This window comes from Schistocerca serialis, chromosome 7 (assembly GCF_023864345.2).
Source record: "Schistocerca serialis cubense isolate TAMUIC-IGC-003099 chromosome 7, iqSchSeri2.2, whole genome shotgun sequence".
Classification (NCBI taxonomy): domain Eukaryota; kingdom Metazoa; phylum Arthropoda; class Insecta; order Orthoptera; family Acrididae; genus Schistocerca; species Schistocerca serialis.
In genome coordinates, this window is record NC_064644.1 from 529,577,856 (window position 1) to 529,591,245 (window position 13,390).

At 42.4% G+C, this 13,390-nt stretch overlaps 1 protein-coding gene and 1 pseudogene across 1 annotated transcript in view; one reads left to right on the plus strand and one right to left on the minus strand.

Moving 5' to 3' along the window:
- Positions 1–13,390, plus strand: part of LOC126413209 (modular serine protease-like) — a 215,597-nt gene that overhangs the window by 61,063 nt on the left and 141,144 nt on the right. The gene's annotated exons all lie outside the window — the stretch shown is intronic.
- Positions 11,800–11,917, minus strand: LOC126413487 (5S ribosomal RNA; annotated as a pseudogene).

A 13,390-nucleotide genomic window follows, 5' to 3' on the forward strand; every position in this document is an offset into this window, starting at 1 on the left:
GTGAAGCGATAAGAACTCAGAAATTGCAGCAGAGCGTCATCTGTGGAAAAATCACTAAGGAATTTTTTCATCTGGCTTTTGAAAGTGCGGACAATGCACTCGACCTCCCCATTTGATTGCGGATGGAAGGGCAGTGCTGTAACATGATGAATCCCTTGTCCAGTACAAAAATCACGGAAGGCCTACGAAGAGAACTGAGGGCCATTGTCCGTGACGATCGTGGATGGAAGACCTTCTAGCGCAAAGATTTTGGACAAAGCCAGCGTCGTTGCCGCAGTGGTGGGTGACGGACATCGAACAACAAACGGAAACTTCAAGAAGGCGTCAATCAACAGTAGCCAATAAGTACCGAGGAAGGGGCCGGCAAAGTCAGTGTGCACCCGTTCCCATGGCTGTGTTGGATCAGGCCATGGAGAGGGCATTGTACGAGGTGCAGCCAGTTGTTGAGCACACTGACCACACACAGCGACCATGTGGGCGATGTCCGAATCAATGCCAGGCCAATAAACGTGCCTGCGGGCCAGGGACTTAGTCCGAGAAATACCCCAATGGCCTTCATGCAACAGTTTGAGAACATCTTTGTGAAGAGAGGCTGGCACCACGACCCGTGGAGATGCGCCATCCGTGGCCAGAAGAACAACACCATCATGAACAGACAGACAAAGGTGCAAGGTATGGTAGTTGCGAAGGGGATCCGATGCCCAGCCCTTGGTCCTGTCCGGCTAACCCCGTTGAACAAAACCGATCACCTGACGCAGGATTGGATCCCACGCAGTAGCCGACGTGACCTGTGAACCTGTAAGTGGAAAACCCTTGACTGCATGACGTTCTTCCTCATCAATGTGGAAACAGAGTAGTTCATCACGATCGAAAACCGGGTCTGGGCCCATCGGCAATCGCGACAATGCGTCAGCGTTGGTGTGCCGGGCCGTGGGGCGATAGTGAATCTCATAGTGAAAACAAGACAAGTATAAGGCCCAACGTTGCAGGCGGTGAGCTGCCTTATCAGGAAGCGACGCCGATGGGCTGAACAGAGAGACCAGCGGCTTGTGGTTGGTGATGAGGTGAAACTTAGAACCACACAAAAGAACGCTGAACTTTTTTAGAGCATAAATGATAGCGAGCGCCTCCTTTTCGATTTGAGAGTAATGCTGTTGCGCATCGTTGAGGGTCTTGAAAGCATAGGCGATGGGTCGTTCCGACCCATCCTCATACCGATGGGCAAGAACCGGGCCTCAGTGGAGGCCCTCGTGACAACAATGTCATCCAGGCCATACTGTGATGCGTCAGTCGCCAGAACCAAGTGCTGACCCGGATGGAATGTGGCAAGACAAATGAGCCTTCAGGCGGACAAAAGCCTGCTCACACTCGTCAGACCAACAGAAAGGGACGTTTTTGCATAACAGCTGATGCAGAGGATGAGCTACTGCCGCTGCGGATGGACTGAATTTGTGATAATAAGCAATCTTGCCTAGAAATGTCTGAAGTTCTTTGACCGTAGACGGCTGGGGTAGAGCGTTAATGGCCGCAACGTGCTGACGTAGAGGACGTATACCCTCACAGGACAAGTGGAAACCAAGATACACAATGGAGGGTTGGAAGAACTGTGACTTGTCCAGATTGCACCTCAACCCAGCTGAATGCAAAACCCAAAACAGGGAATGCAAATTGCGAAGGTGCTCCTCAGTGGAAGCCCTCGTGACAACAATGTCATCCAGATAGTTTATGCAGCCGGGAACGGAAGCCGCGAGATGTTCCAAAAACCGCTGAAAAATGGCCGGCGCGCTAGCGACGCCTATGGTAACTGCTGCTACTGATACAACCCACAAGGAGTGTTGATGACGAGAAATTCCTTGGAAGAAGCATCCAACGGCAACTGATGGTACGCCTCCGATAAGTCAAGTTTGGAAAAGAACTGTCCCCCAGCGAGCTTGGTAAATAACTCCTCAGGACGGGGAAGAGGATAAGTGTCAATGAGGCTCTGAGCGTTGACGGTGGCTTTAAAATCACCGCACAATCGCAGACTCCCGTTTGGTTTAGAAACCACCACGATGCCCATTCACTGGAGGTAACAGGAAGGAGAATCCCTGAAGCTGTTAACCTGTCTATCTCAGCCTTGACAGGTGCACGCAATGCCACCAGAATAGGGCGTGCCCGGAAAATCTTAGGGCGAGCTGTAGGTTTAAGAGTAATGTGGGCTTCAAAATCCTTGGCACGACCCAGACCAGCAGAGAACACGGACGAAAATTGAGAACACAATCCATCGAGCTGTTGATACGGAATGTCCTCAGATATGAGGTGCACATCATCATCAATGGAGAACCCGAACAACTGGAAAGCATCATAACTGAACAGGTTTTCAGTACCCACATGATCCACCACATAAAACGTGAGGGGCCTAACAACAGACTTGTAGGCAGTGGAAGCATCAAACTGGCCAATGATAGGAATTTTCTGTTTATTATAAGTTCTCAGATTTCGCGTAACTGGAGACAAGGGAGGGGAGCCCAACTCCAAATACGTGCGAGAATTAATGAGAGTTACTGCAGAGCCAGTGTCCACTTACATGCGAGTGTCTTTATCCAGAACACGAACAGTAACAAACAACTTATTTGTTTGAGAAAGCACACAGTTAACATCCATGTCCGATGCCTCGTCCTCGTCAACAGGAACATTAGGGGACTGACACACAGAAGCAATGTGGCCTTTTTTCCTACAAGAATTACACATGGCCCAACATTTTGGACACGCGGCCCTGTCATGCTGTACAAAACAACGTGGACAAGAAGGAAGTGCAGAACGAACCTGGTTCTGTGGTTGCTGTTTTCGCTGCGAGCGTGGCGGCCCAATGCGACGTTGTTTACGTGAGTGAACCACTGCCACATCTTCGTTCTCCTGTGAAACAGGCAAATTGTCCGTGTCGAAAGTTGACTGTACAGCACCTACATCACACCGCGCGTCTATTTGCGCGCCAGCAGTGTGGGACACTTCAAAGGATTGAGTGATGCTTAGAACTTCCGATGACGGGTTTGGCAGTTGTAGGGCACGTTGCCGAACTTCTTTATCAGGAGCAAGCCGTAGAATAGCATCCCTAACCATTGAATCACCATAAGACTCATGATGAGTGTCCGTGACAAACTGACATTTCCTACTCAGACCATGTAGTTCCGCCGCCCAAGCCCGGTAAGATTGATGGGGCTGTTTATGACACCGTTAGGACGCCATGCGGGCGGCAACGATGTGGGTGTTTTTTCGGTAATAGTTAGACAATAAGTCACACATTTCTTGGAAGGACAGAGAGGCAGGTTCCCACAGAGGGCTAACTGAGATAGCAGCTGATAGATCCGTGGGAAAATCCAATACAGAAATAACGACTTACACATAGGAGCGTCGACAACGCCGAAAGCCAAGAAGTGTTGCCGCATACGCTTCTCATAATCCTCCCAGTCTTCAGCGGCCTCGTCGTAAGGAGGGAAAGGAGGCAGAGAAGAGGAAGACAGATGATGAGTAAGCGGTGTCGACAATGCCTGAATAGCAGCCGTCAACTGTGTTTGTTGTGCCTGAATAGCAGCCGTCAGCTGTGTTTGTTGTTCAATGAGCGCTTGCATAAGCTGTTCCATGTCTACCCCGTCACGAACACACAAATCCACAACGCAGTGAAAATATCCGACCTCGTTGCCAAAAAGTGTTATAACATTTAATCACCAATAATTGTGTGGATATTCAAACACACTCACTTAGAAACAATAGCTGGTTACATGATAACAACTCAGTATCTCTTATTCGACTGCCGTGCCGTGACGTGCGACCGGTGCCATTCGTAGATAGCTGGTGCTCCCGCGCTCAGCAGAGTTGCGGAGCGCCTCTATTGCCGTTTGCGCGTACTGTCGTGGCGGCACTGTAAATGTCGTGGCACTGTCACAACAAAAACTGTGTGCTGGACCGAGACCTGAACTCGGAACCTTTGCCTTTCACGGGCAAGTGCTCTACCATCTTAGCTACCAAAGGCAATGGTCCTGAGTTTGGGTCTCAGTCTAGCACATAGTTTTAATCTGCCAGGAAGTTTCATATGATCAGTTGACTGTTATACAGAATACCGCATGGAGGACATAGAAGTAGGTATCTGTGGCATAGAGAAGCAACTGAAAGGGTTGAAAACAAATAAGTCACCAGGTCCGGATGGGAACTCTAGTTAAGTTTTACAGAGAGTACTCTGCGGCATTGGTCCCTAACCTAGCTTGCATTTATTGTGAATCTCTCACCCAGAGCCAAGAGTATTGGTGGCTCCTGTCTATAAGGAAGGTAAAAGAATGGACCCACATAATTACAGATCAATATCCTTAAGTTCAGTTTGCTGCAGAATTCTTGAATACATTCTGAGTTCAAATATAATGAGAAAGATAGAAAAGCTTCAGTCCACAAATCACGACAGATTTAGGAAGTGTCACTTGTAAGAAACGCAAATTGCCATTTTTTTCACATATCTTAAAAACAATGGGTGGAGGGCAACAGGCAGATACCGTATTCTTCGAGTTCCAGAAAGCATTTGACACATTGCCCCACTACAGATTGTTGACAAAGGCCGAGCATATGATTTAGGTTCCCAGATATGTGAGTGACTTGAAGACTTTTTAAGTAATAGTATCCAGTATGTTGTTCTCAACAGTGACTGTTGATCAGAGACAAGGGTATTATCAGGAGTGCCCCAGGGAAATGTGATAGGGCTGCGCTTATTCTCTATATACATAAGTGATCTGGCAGATAGGGTTAGCAGCAATGTAAAGCTGTTTGCTGATGATGCTGTGGTGTTGAGTGACTGTACAAGTACACAAGATGACTTACAAAGAATTTCTAGCTGGTGAGATGAATGGCAGCTTGCTATAAATGTAGAGAAGGCTTAATTTCAGCCAGGTTGAGTCAAAAATGACATTCTGGCTCCTCCTAGGAATGTTTTTTTACTTACTGGAACAAGATGGCACCACTGATTTATAATAGTACATATGTATTAAATTGCAATGTAACAATAATTTGTTACCATGCTTGAACTGATGAACATGACAATAGGTGACTTATCACAATGCAGTGGGCAGTGGAATGTGGTGAAATACTTTGATCTCGATGGGCCAGGAATATCTTCATTGTTCATAATTAAATGCTTTATTAATTAATACTGCACACATGTTCACTGGGTGGCTACAGTGCAACTGTTTGAATTTTGTGGCTGGCAGTAGTTATGTTATAGTCAGGAAGACTAACTGACTTGTTCTGATATGTATCAAGCAGAACTAGGGGGAAAAAGTGACACTGCTGCAGTGACAGACTGTAACACCTGTTGTTTATATTAAATCTTATGGTTTTATTGTTTTGATTATAAGAAATTAAGTTTTAAAAAACCTGATTTTTCAGAACAGTGTTTTGTAAAAAACAAAAAAAGGATCTCTCATTGTAAGTTTTATCACAAGTTTCCAAAAACAAAACTTGTGGCTTTGGAGGATGGAGTGGGGAGGGGGGGCGGCATATTATATAGTTAAAGAGTTGCCAGAAATTAACCACTTAAATAACTTGATCGGTTTTCATATTTATCACTTTTCATTACAACACAATGACCAGCTTGTTGATAAGATTTCAAATAAAATGTAAACTACAGTTAGATATGCCCAATTAATAAAGAGGCATTCTGGCAGTGGTGATGTTTTTACAGCGCACTTTCATAAGGAAATTCTTACTGCTGAATACCACAAAGTTGGTTTTGATTACATAATCATTAAACACAAATTTTTTGATAACTGATGGCAATACACATATGTTCATGTTACTGTGTGCTAGTCATTGAGATTTACATTTAGAACTTTACATATTAATGAATTTTTACACTGAGATGTGCACTGGATAACAGCTGAGCTTGTCAGGCTACCGACTTATTGTCTAACAGCAGTGTATATAGACATTCAAAAGAATTATTAGTGAAATAAGTAATTACATTTTACTTTATAATAATACAAGGGACAAATTTAGGAATGGTGTGATCCTCTTGAATCAGTTAATAATTTTGTTTAGTTGTGGGGCGGGTTAGATAGCTAAAAAGGTAATAAGACAACAGAAAATCCAGGGTGGAATAATGACAATATTACGAAAAGGATAGATTGCTACTCACCATATAGAGGAAATGTTGAGTCACAGACAGATACAACAAATATGCTACTAAATATGCTTGATTTCTGCCAAAAGGCCAAAAGTACACAACACACACCCGATCACACAAACGTGACTTGCACACATATGACCATTGTCTCTGGCCACTGAGACCAGACTACGAGCAGCTGCACATGATAGGAAAAGCAATATCAATGGTGGGGATAAGGGGGAGGCTGGGTGGGGAAAGGGAGGGATACCAGAGCAGAGTAGGGGTGGGAGACGGTAAAGTGCTGCTTGTAGGAGCATGCAGGGATGTGGTGAGGTCATGGTAGGTCAGTAGGTGCAGTTGGGATGTCAGATAAGGTGGGGTGGTGACCAGGGTGGTTATGGAAACGTAGGATGTATTGAAGGGAGACATCCCACCTGTGCAATTCCAAAAAAGTGGTGTTGGTAAGAAGGATCCAGCTGGCACGGGACGTGAAACAGTCATTGAAGTGAAGGCAAGTTGTTTTGGGCAGCATCCTCAGCAACAGGGTGGTACAGCTGTTTGGTGACCACAGTCACAGTTTGTCATTGGCCATTCATGTGAGCAGATGGTATATTAGTATTGTGCCCCTGTAGAATGCAGCACAGTCACTGCAGCTTGGCTTGTAGATCTCATGATTGCTTTCACAGATAGCCCTGCCTTTGATGGGATAGGTGATGCTTGTGACAGGATTGAAGTGGGCGGTGGTGACAGGAGGATGTATTGTTCAGGTCTTGCATGTATGTGTATTACAGGCAGATGAGCCATGAGACAAAGGATTTGGAGCAGGGGTGGAGTAAGGATGGATGAGGATACTGCACAGGTTTGGTGGGCAGCAGGATACCACTGTGGAAGGGATGAGGAGGATAGTGGGTAAGTTATTGTTCATTTTGGGACATGGAAAAAGGTAGTCAAAGCATTAGCGGATGATGTGATTCAGTTTCTCCAGTCCTGGTTGGTATTAAGTAATGAGGGGAATGCCCCTTTGTGGTTGGACAATGGGGATCTGGGATGTGGCAGGTTGCACAAGGTTATTATGGTCTGTGAAGACCTCAGTGAGATCCTTCTTATATTTGGAGAGGGACTGCTCATCACTAAAGATTTTATGGCCATATCTAGGTCATATGGAAGTGATTTCCTGATATGGAATGAGTGGCAGCTGTCGAAGTGGAGGTATTGCTGATGGTTGGTAGGTTTGATATGGATGGAGTACTGATGTAGTCACTTTTGAAGTGGAGGTCAGCATCGAAGAAGGTATTTTGTTGGGTTGGGGAGGACCAGGTGAAGTGAATGGGGGAGGTGTTGAGGCCATCCGTATCATTGAGACATCACACACACTCATGCAAATTCAGCTCACACACACATGGCCAGTCTTTGGCAGCTGAGGCTAGACTCCAGTCCGGCTCCAGCTTCTAGAGACTATGGTCATGTGTGTGTGTGTGTGTGTGTATGTGTGTGTGTGTGTGTGTGTGTGTGTGTGTGTGTGTGTGTGTGTGTGTGTTTTGTCAAAGGCATTGTTGGTCAAAAATTAACTTCCTGGCAGTTTTTTTTGTTGTGCCTTTCTGTGACAGCATCTCTGCTATCTAGTGAGTAACAACTATCCTACACATAGAATTCTATTTACAACAAATAAAGTATCACGAAATGTCATAAGTAGTATTTTTATCAACAGATAAATGGAAAGAACCACCACAGTACACTGGTAAATCAGGATATGAATACATTCCACACACTTAAATGAATACTGTACTCTACATTTCATGACTTGGAATCCATACCTCTGTTATTATTATCTTCACCATTTTCTTCACCATATTACATTTTCAATGTGATGCAAATATTGCCATCTTACTTTAAATGTTCAATAATATAAATTTGTGCACTTGACAAAAAAAGAAACAGCACATAGTACTCTTTGAATGTAATATCAGTGAGTCACAGTTGGTATCAGTAAGCCAGTATAAATACCTGGACTAACACTTAATAGGGTCACGAAATAAATGATCAACTAAGCTGTCATGAATTTATTAGTAGAATACGATGCAAATACAATCAGTCTATGAAGAAAACTGTTTACAAATCACTTGTATGATCCATCTGGGGATATTGCTCAAGTGTGTAGCATTCATATCAAATCGGATTAAGAGGCTATATTAAATGTATACAGCGTAAACATTAGTAAAACTGACAAACTGCAAGGACAGATTTCTGACTGCAAATGGAAGAAAAATGGTCCGGAACTGCATCATTGCCACTGTAGATGGTGACCTCTTACCATGTGCTGTGTGTTACTTGTGTGTTTCAGACTGTATGATTGACACAGCATACTGTAAGTAACAGAATGGTCTGGTATTCATCTCGGGGACAAGTGAAGATGGTGTTTATGTCAGAAGCACATGGAAACAGTCAAGATACGGCACGGCTATACTTTAACAAGTACCCTCACAGTCAGTAACTGCATTACACAACATTTCAAGTCCTTTTTGGGAATTTATGGGATCATGGGTTTTTTCAGGCAGACAAATGTGCAAGGAGGCAGCAGACTATGTGTGCACCAGATTTAGAGGACTAGGTTCTATAGGATGTTGAGATGAACCGTGTACAACCTCCAGGCAGTGGCTTGCCAACATGGTGTACACCAAAGTACAATTATGTGTATCCTACATAACAACCAGATACATTGCATCCCATGGAGGCCACTTTGAATACTTGTTATGATATGGAAGTGATGTGGCTCTGTACTGTGTTTTTTGACAATTTGTTGTCATTGCATGCACACCATCCATTTCTGGACACATGTTCATAGGACTTTTTTTCCCTCCATTTCCAGTCATGAATCCATACCTGCAGCTTGTCAATTTTATTGACGTTCACCTTGTGTAAAGGAGGGCAGTATAGATTGTCACAGGTTTGTTTGACCTACAGGACAGTGTCAAAGAAATGTTGAAAGAACTGGCAGACTGTTGAAAATAGACAAAACCTATCCTGAGAAACTCCCTTAACAAAGTTTCGAGAACCAGCTTAAAATAATGGCTCTATAAATATACTACATATTGGTCCCATAGGGATCATGAGGACAAGATTGGATTAATTACAAAAGCATAGAAGTGTTAAAAGAATCATTCACTGCAAAGTCCATACGGGAATGGGACAGGAAAAAGCCTGATAACTGTTAGTGCAGTGTATCCTCTGCCATGCACCTCAGTGATTTGCAGACTATAGATGTAGATGTAGATCTTCTCACCATTTTCCTCTGTATAATATAATAAATATAATAATAATAATAATAATCATCATCATCTTCATCTTCTTCTTCTTCTTCTTCTTCTTCTTCTTCATCTTCCCAGGGCCCTAACACATAATAATACATCAAATATACTTATATCAAGCTATGTTCTTCACTTCTCAGATATCTAAGAGTGTCATGCAATAAGTACATAAATATCAGCAATGTAACCATCTTCTATAGAAAACTACACATATTACTACTCCAATACATCCAACTTTATTGTTATCTGACCATGACAAGAATGTTCAGAGCTTACCAAATTTAAAGATTTTCATTTTCACACTATGTGGTCATACTTGAAACAACACTTTTTTCCAGTTGTACAGTTATTTTCTAAATATGAAAGTGATACTTCTAAAGAAGTGTTACTATGACATATTCTTACACCACTCTTAAACCTCTGTTCTTTTCCCATAAGGATTGACTCTCATTACTGACATAATTTATGTACTTTCTGTAGAAACTAGAGTTCTGAGTTTCCATCTTCTCTCATCAAGTAATTCAACATAAATCTTGCATTATGGGGTACATCATAAAATAATGAAGTCAAAAATCCCAAATATGTGCCACGTGAACTGCCAAGATACACAAAATATTACCAAAGTTCTACGATTTGTCACTTGAAATAAGAAATATAAGAAAATTGTCCATGAATAACTGACATTGTAAACATTTCATAAAGCTAATGTTATTAATTTATCTTACTTAATCAATGTATATGATGTGTTTTCCATGTAGCTTAGATTTTCTTCTTCTCTTTCCCCATTGAAGAGAACACTCTAGGGGTCTGATGGGCAATGTAATGAGTAGTTGAGTCATTCATAATAAATTTGAAAAGCCTACACAATGTAATAGCAAACAGCATGTGATATGTAACTAAATGAACTACTGAAAATTGTACTAAAAAAAAACCACAGTAAAATATAAATTTCACATATCACTACTTCCTAAAATCCACCACACAGGGTGGTATTACTCAATCAGTATCATACATTGGTATTGATTCCTTGAAACATTTTCTAAGTTGAGATAATTTATGTATTCTTCCACAACAGATTTGAGATGAATAATCTAATATATCTGACATGTTTGTTACTTACATCTGCTGTTTGTTGACATCTGTCCTAGGTTTTAATCTACTTTCTGACCCTTATTGCCATATTGAAAAAGTATGCATTTTCTTGCATCTTAAACATTTTTGTGTACAAAAATGTTCGCAATTTTCAGAATGTACATGGTAAGTTTGTTAGTGTACTTTTGTGGTCAACACAATTTCTGATGACGTCAATCTAAATTTATTATGCTAAACCAGATCCGTTTGTGTATTTTGTAAAATTTACAAACTCTGTTGCAATCATTTTACCAAAAACACTTTTCTCTAGTCCTCAATTATCACCATGACTCTGGTTGCTTTAAGTATTATTGCAGATGGTGCTATTTACTTTTTCATCACCAGACAATTGGCTTGACTGCTGGTTGAGTGCAGCCCTTCTATCTCTTTGGTACTAATATGAGAAGTATTGCAGAAACTTCAAGAAAGAACTAAAGGGCACAACATAAAGCATTTGCACGATGTAGTTGCTATAACAAGACACATGTATTTTATTTTATGACACCAACCAAAGTCATAGATATAGTACACAGCAGAGAGATTAATATAAATATTTCACTTCAACAGGAAGGGGTGATGAGTCCTGCATCCCAGCCACCTATTGTTCCTGGGAAAGATCTCTGTGCTCATTTTGACAGGAAGCAGAGTGGACATAGGGCTGTCCTGGTGAGGCTGAAATGAGCAAACATTACCCCTCACCAAATCTGGGACTGAATCTGGGCCTCTGGGACTAGGGTCAGTTGCTCCTCCCAACATGCCACTAAGACTCTTTTTGATCCAGTAACATGCTTAATTTTTAGTCAAACAGACTTTGAGACACATCCCATCTGGTCAACCTGCAGTGATACAACTTGTATTCTTGTGAGTAGTTTGTGGGCTTGTGATCTGAATCCACAATTCTTCTAAGTCCTGACAATTAGTTTTTAAATTTAGTTATTGTTCAATGTACAGCTATCAGTTATTTTGTAGTTAAACTGGAAGTTCTCTTGTGCTTTTGTAGATACTACTAAACTAAACTAAAACTAACTAAACTCTTTCCGAACAGGCCATGAAGGCCCAATGGTACCAACTGTCTGCCATGTCATCCTCAGCCCACAGGTGCCACTGGATGTGGATATGGAGGGGCATGTGTTCAGCACACTGCTCTCCCGGCCGTATGTCAGTTTCCAAGATCGGAGCCACTACTTCTCATTCAAGTAGCCCCTCAATTTGCCTCACAAGGGCTGAGTGCACCCTGCTCGCCAACAGTGCTCGGCAGACCAGATGGTCACCCATCCAAGTGCTAGCCCAGCCCAACAGTGCTTAACTTCAGGTATCTGACGGGAACCGGTGTTACCACTGCGGCAAGACCGTTGGCTTGTAGATAATACTAACAAAAGCAATTGACATGTGTTTGTTTACCTTTCCCATCCACAGTTTTTATTTGAAATAAGTATGCACGGAGTCCGTGATCATTGACATTACAAGATGAATAAAATGGTGAGGATGAATCTTGTCTGTAAATAATGGTGCAATAACATACTGGGTTTTTGTAGAATTGAGAGTTTCCTGACAATCTTGGCCCCTTACCCAAATCAAATTCTTTTTCAACATGTTACACACACACAGTACATTCATACTTTGACTACCAACATACTTTCTATGGAATCTAGACATATGAAAGAAAAGGATTTTAGGTGTTCCTTATTTCTAGATTTTGGAATTTGGTCAGTGGCTTTGATTTCATCAGTTTGGCAATGTATGCTTTTGTTTAATTCGTTGCCCCAAAAATTTTAATTAATTGATCACAAATGTGAATCTTCCCAGTTTCATGGTCATTCCTCCTGATACAATTTAGAAAACACTAATTTTATTAACAAATAATGCTAATCCCAACTCTGACTGCAAAGCAAAATATCATCCAGATGCACAGCCAGAAAAAATGTCAGTTTTGATCCAGTGATGGCATTCTCAGCTGGGGGATAGTAGATGTACTGATAATGGTTTCAGCATTGTTCCCCAACAGATAGCATAGTGGCATAGCAACCAAAGTGCCATATGTGTCTACCCTTAAATAGGGAATGCTTGTAGTCACAAGGCTCAGTGTTTTGCAAACACGTGAAGCAAGCCTGCATCTATGCCATGGAGACACACTCATGCTTCCTACAGCCAACTGAGCAAGTTTGAAAGGAGTGAAGTATGGCCTTCTGAGTGATGGGATAGTTCATTTGGAGAATTGTCACACAGGTTGGATCTGCTGTGTCAGTTGTGCACGGATACTGATATCAGTGGTCACGTGAACATTCTCACACCTGTAGATGAGGTTCTGCTTGTCCATGCACCAAATATGCCCTGCAGGATCATCAGATTGTAAGGGCAGCCCGGGCAGTTCATACAGCTACCACAGCACAGATAAGAGGGCTTGTCAGCACAGACATGTCAACACGAACTTTTGTGAACTGGTTCTTAGCAGCAAGACCATGAGCACACACACCTCTAGCCTCATGCCACAACATCAACATGCATGGCTCAACTGGTGATGTCAGAGGATCACTAGTTAAATGGAATGGTATGCTGTGGTTTTCAGCAATGAAAATAGATTTGTCTGCACTTAAGTGATGGTCATTTGCATGTTCGACATAGACAAAGTAAGTGCTGTCTTGTAGAGTGCATTCATCCAATACACACTTGGCTCTGCCCCAGGCCTTATGGTATGGGGTGCAATAAGCCACAACTACCGTTCACATTTGGTGTTTCGGGATGGGGTGCTAACCAGCACTTGGTATGTGCAGAATGTTGTTAGACCAGTTCTCTTGCTATTCTTGCAACAGGAAGGTGATGTGTTATTCCA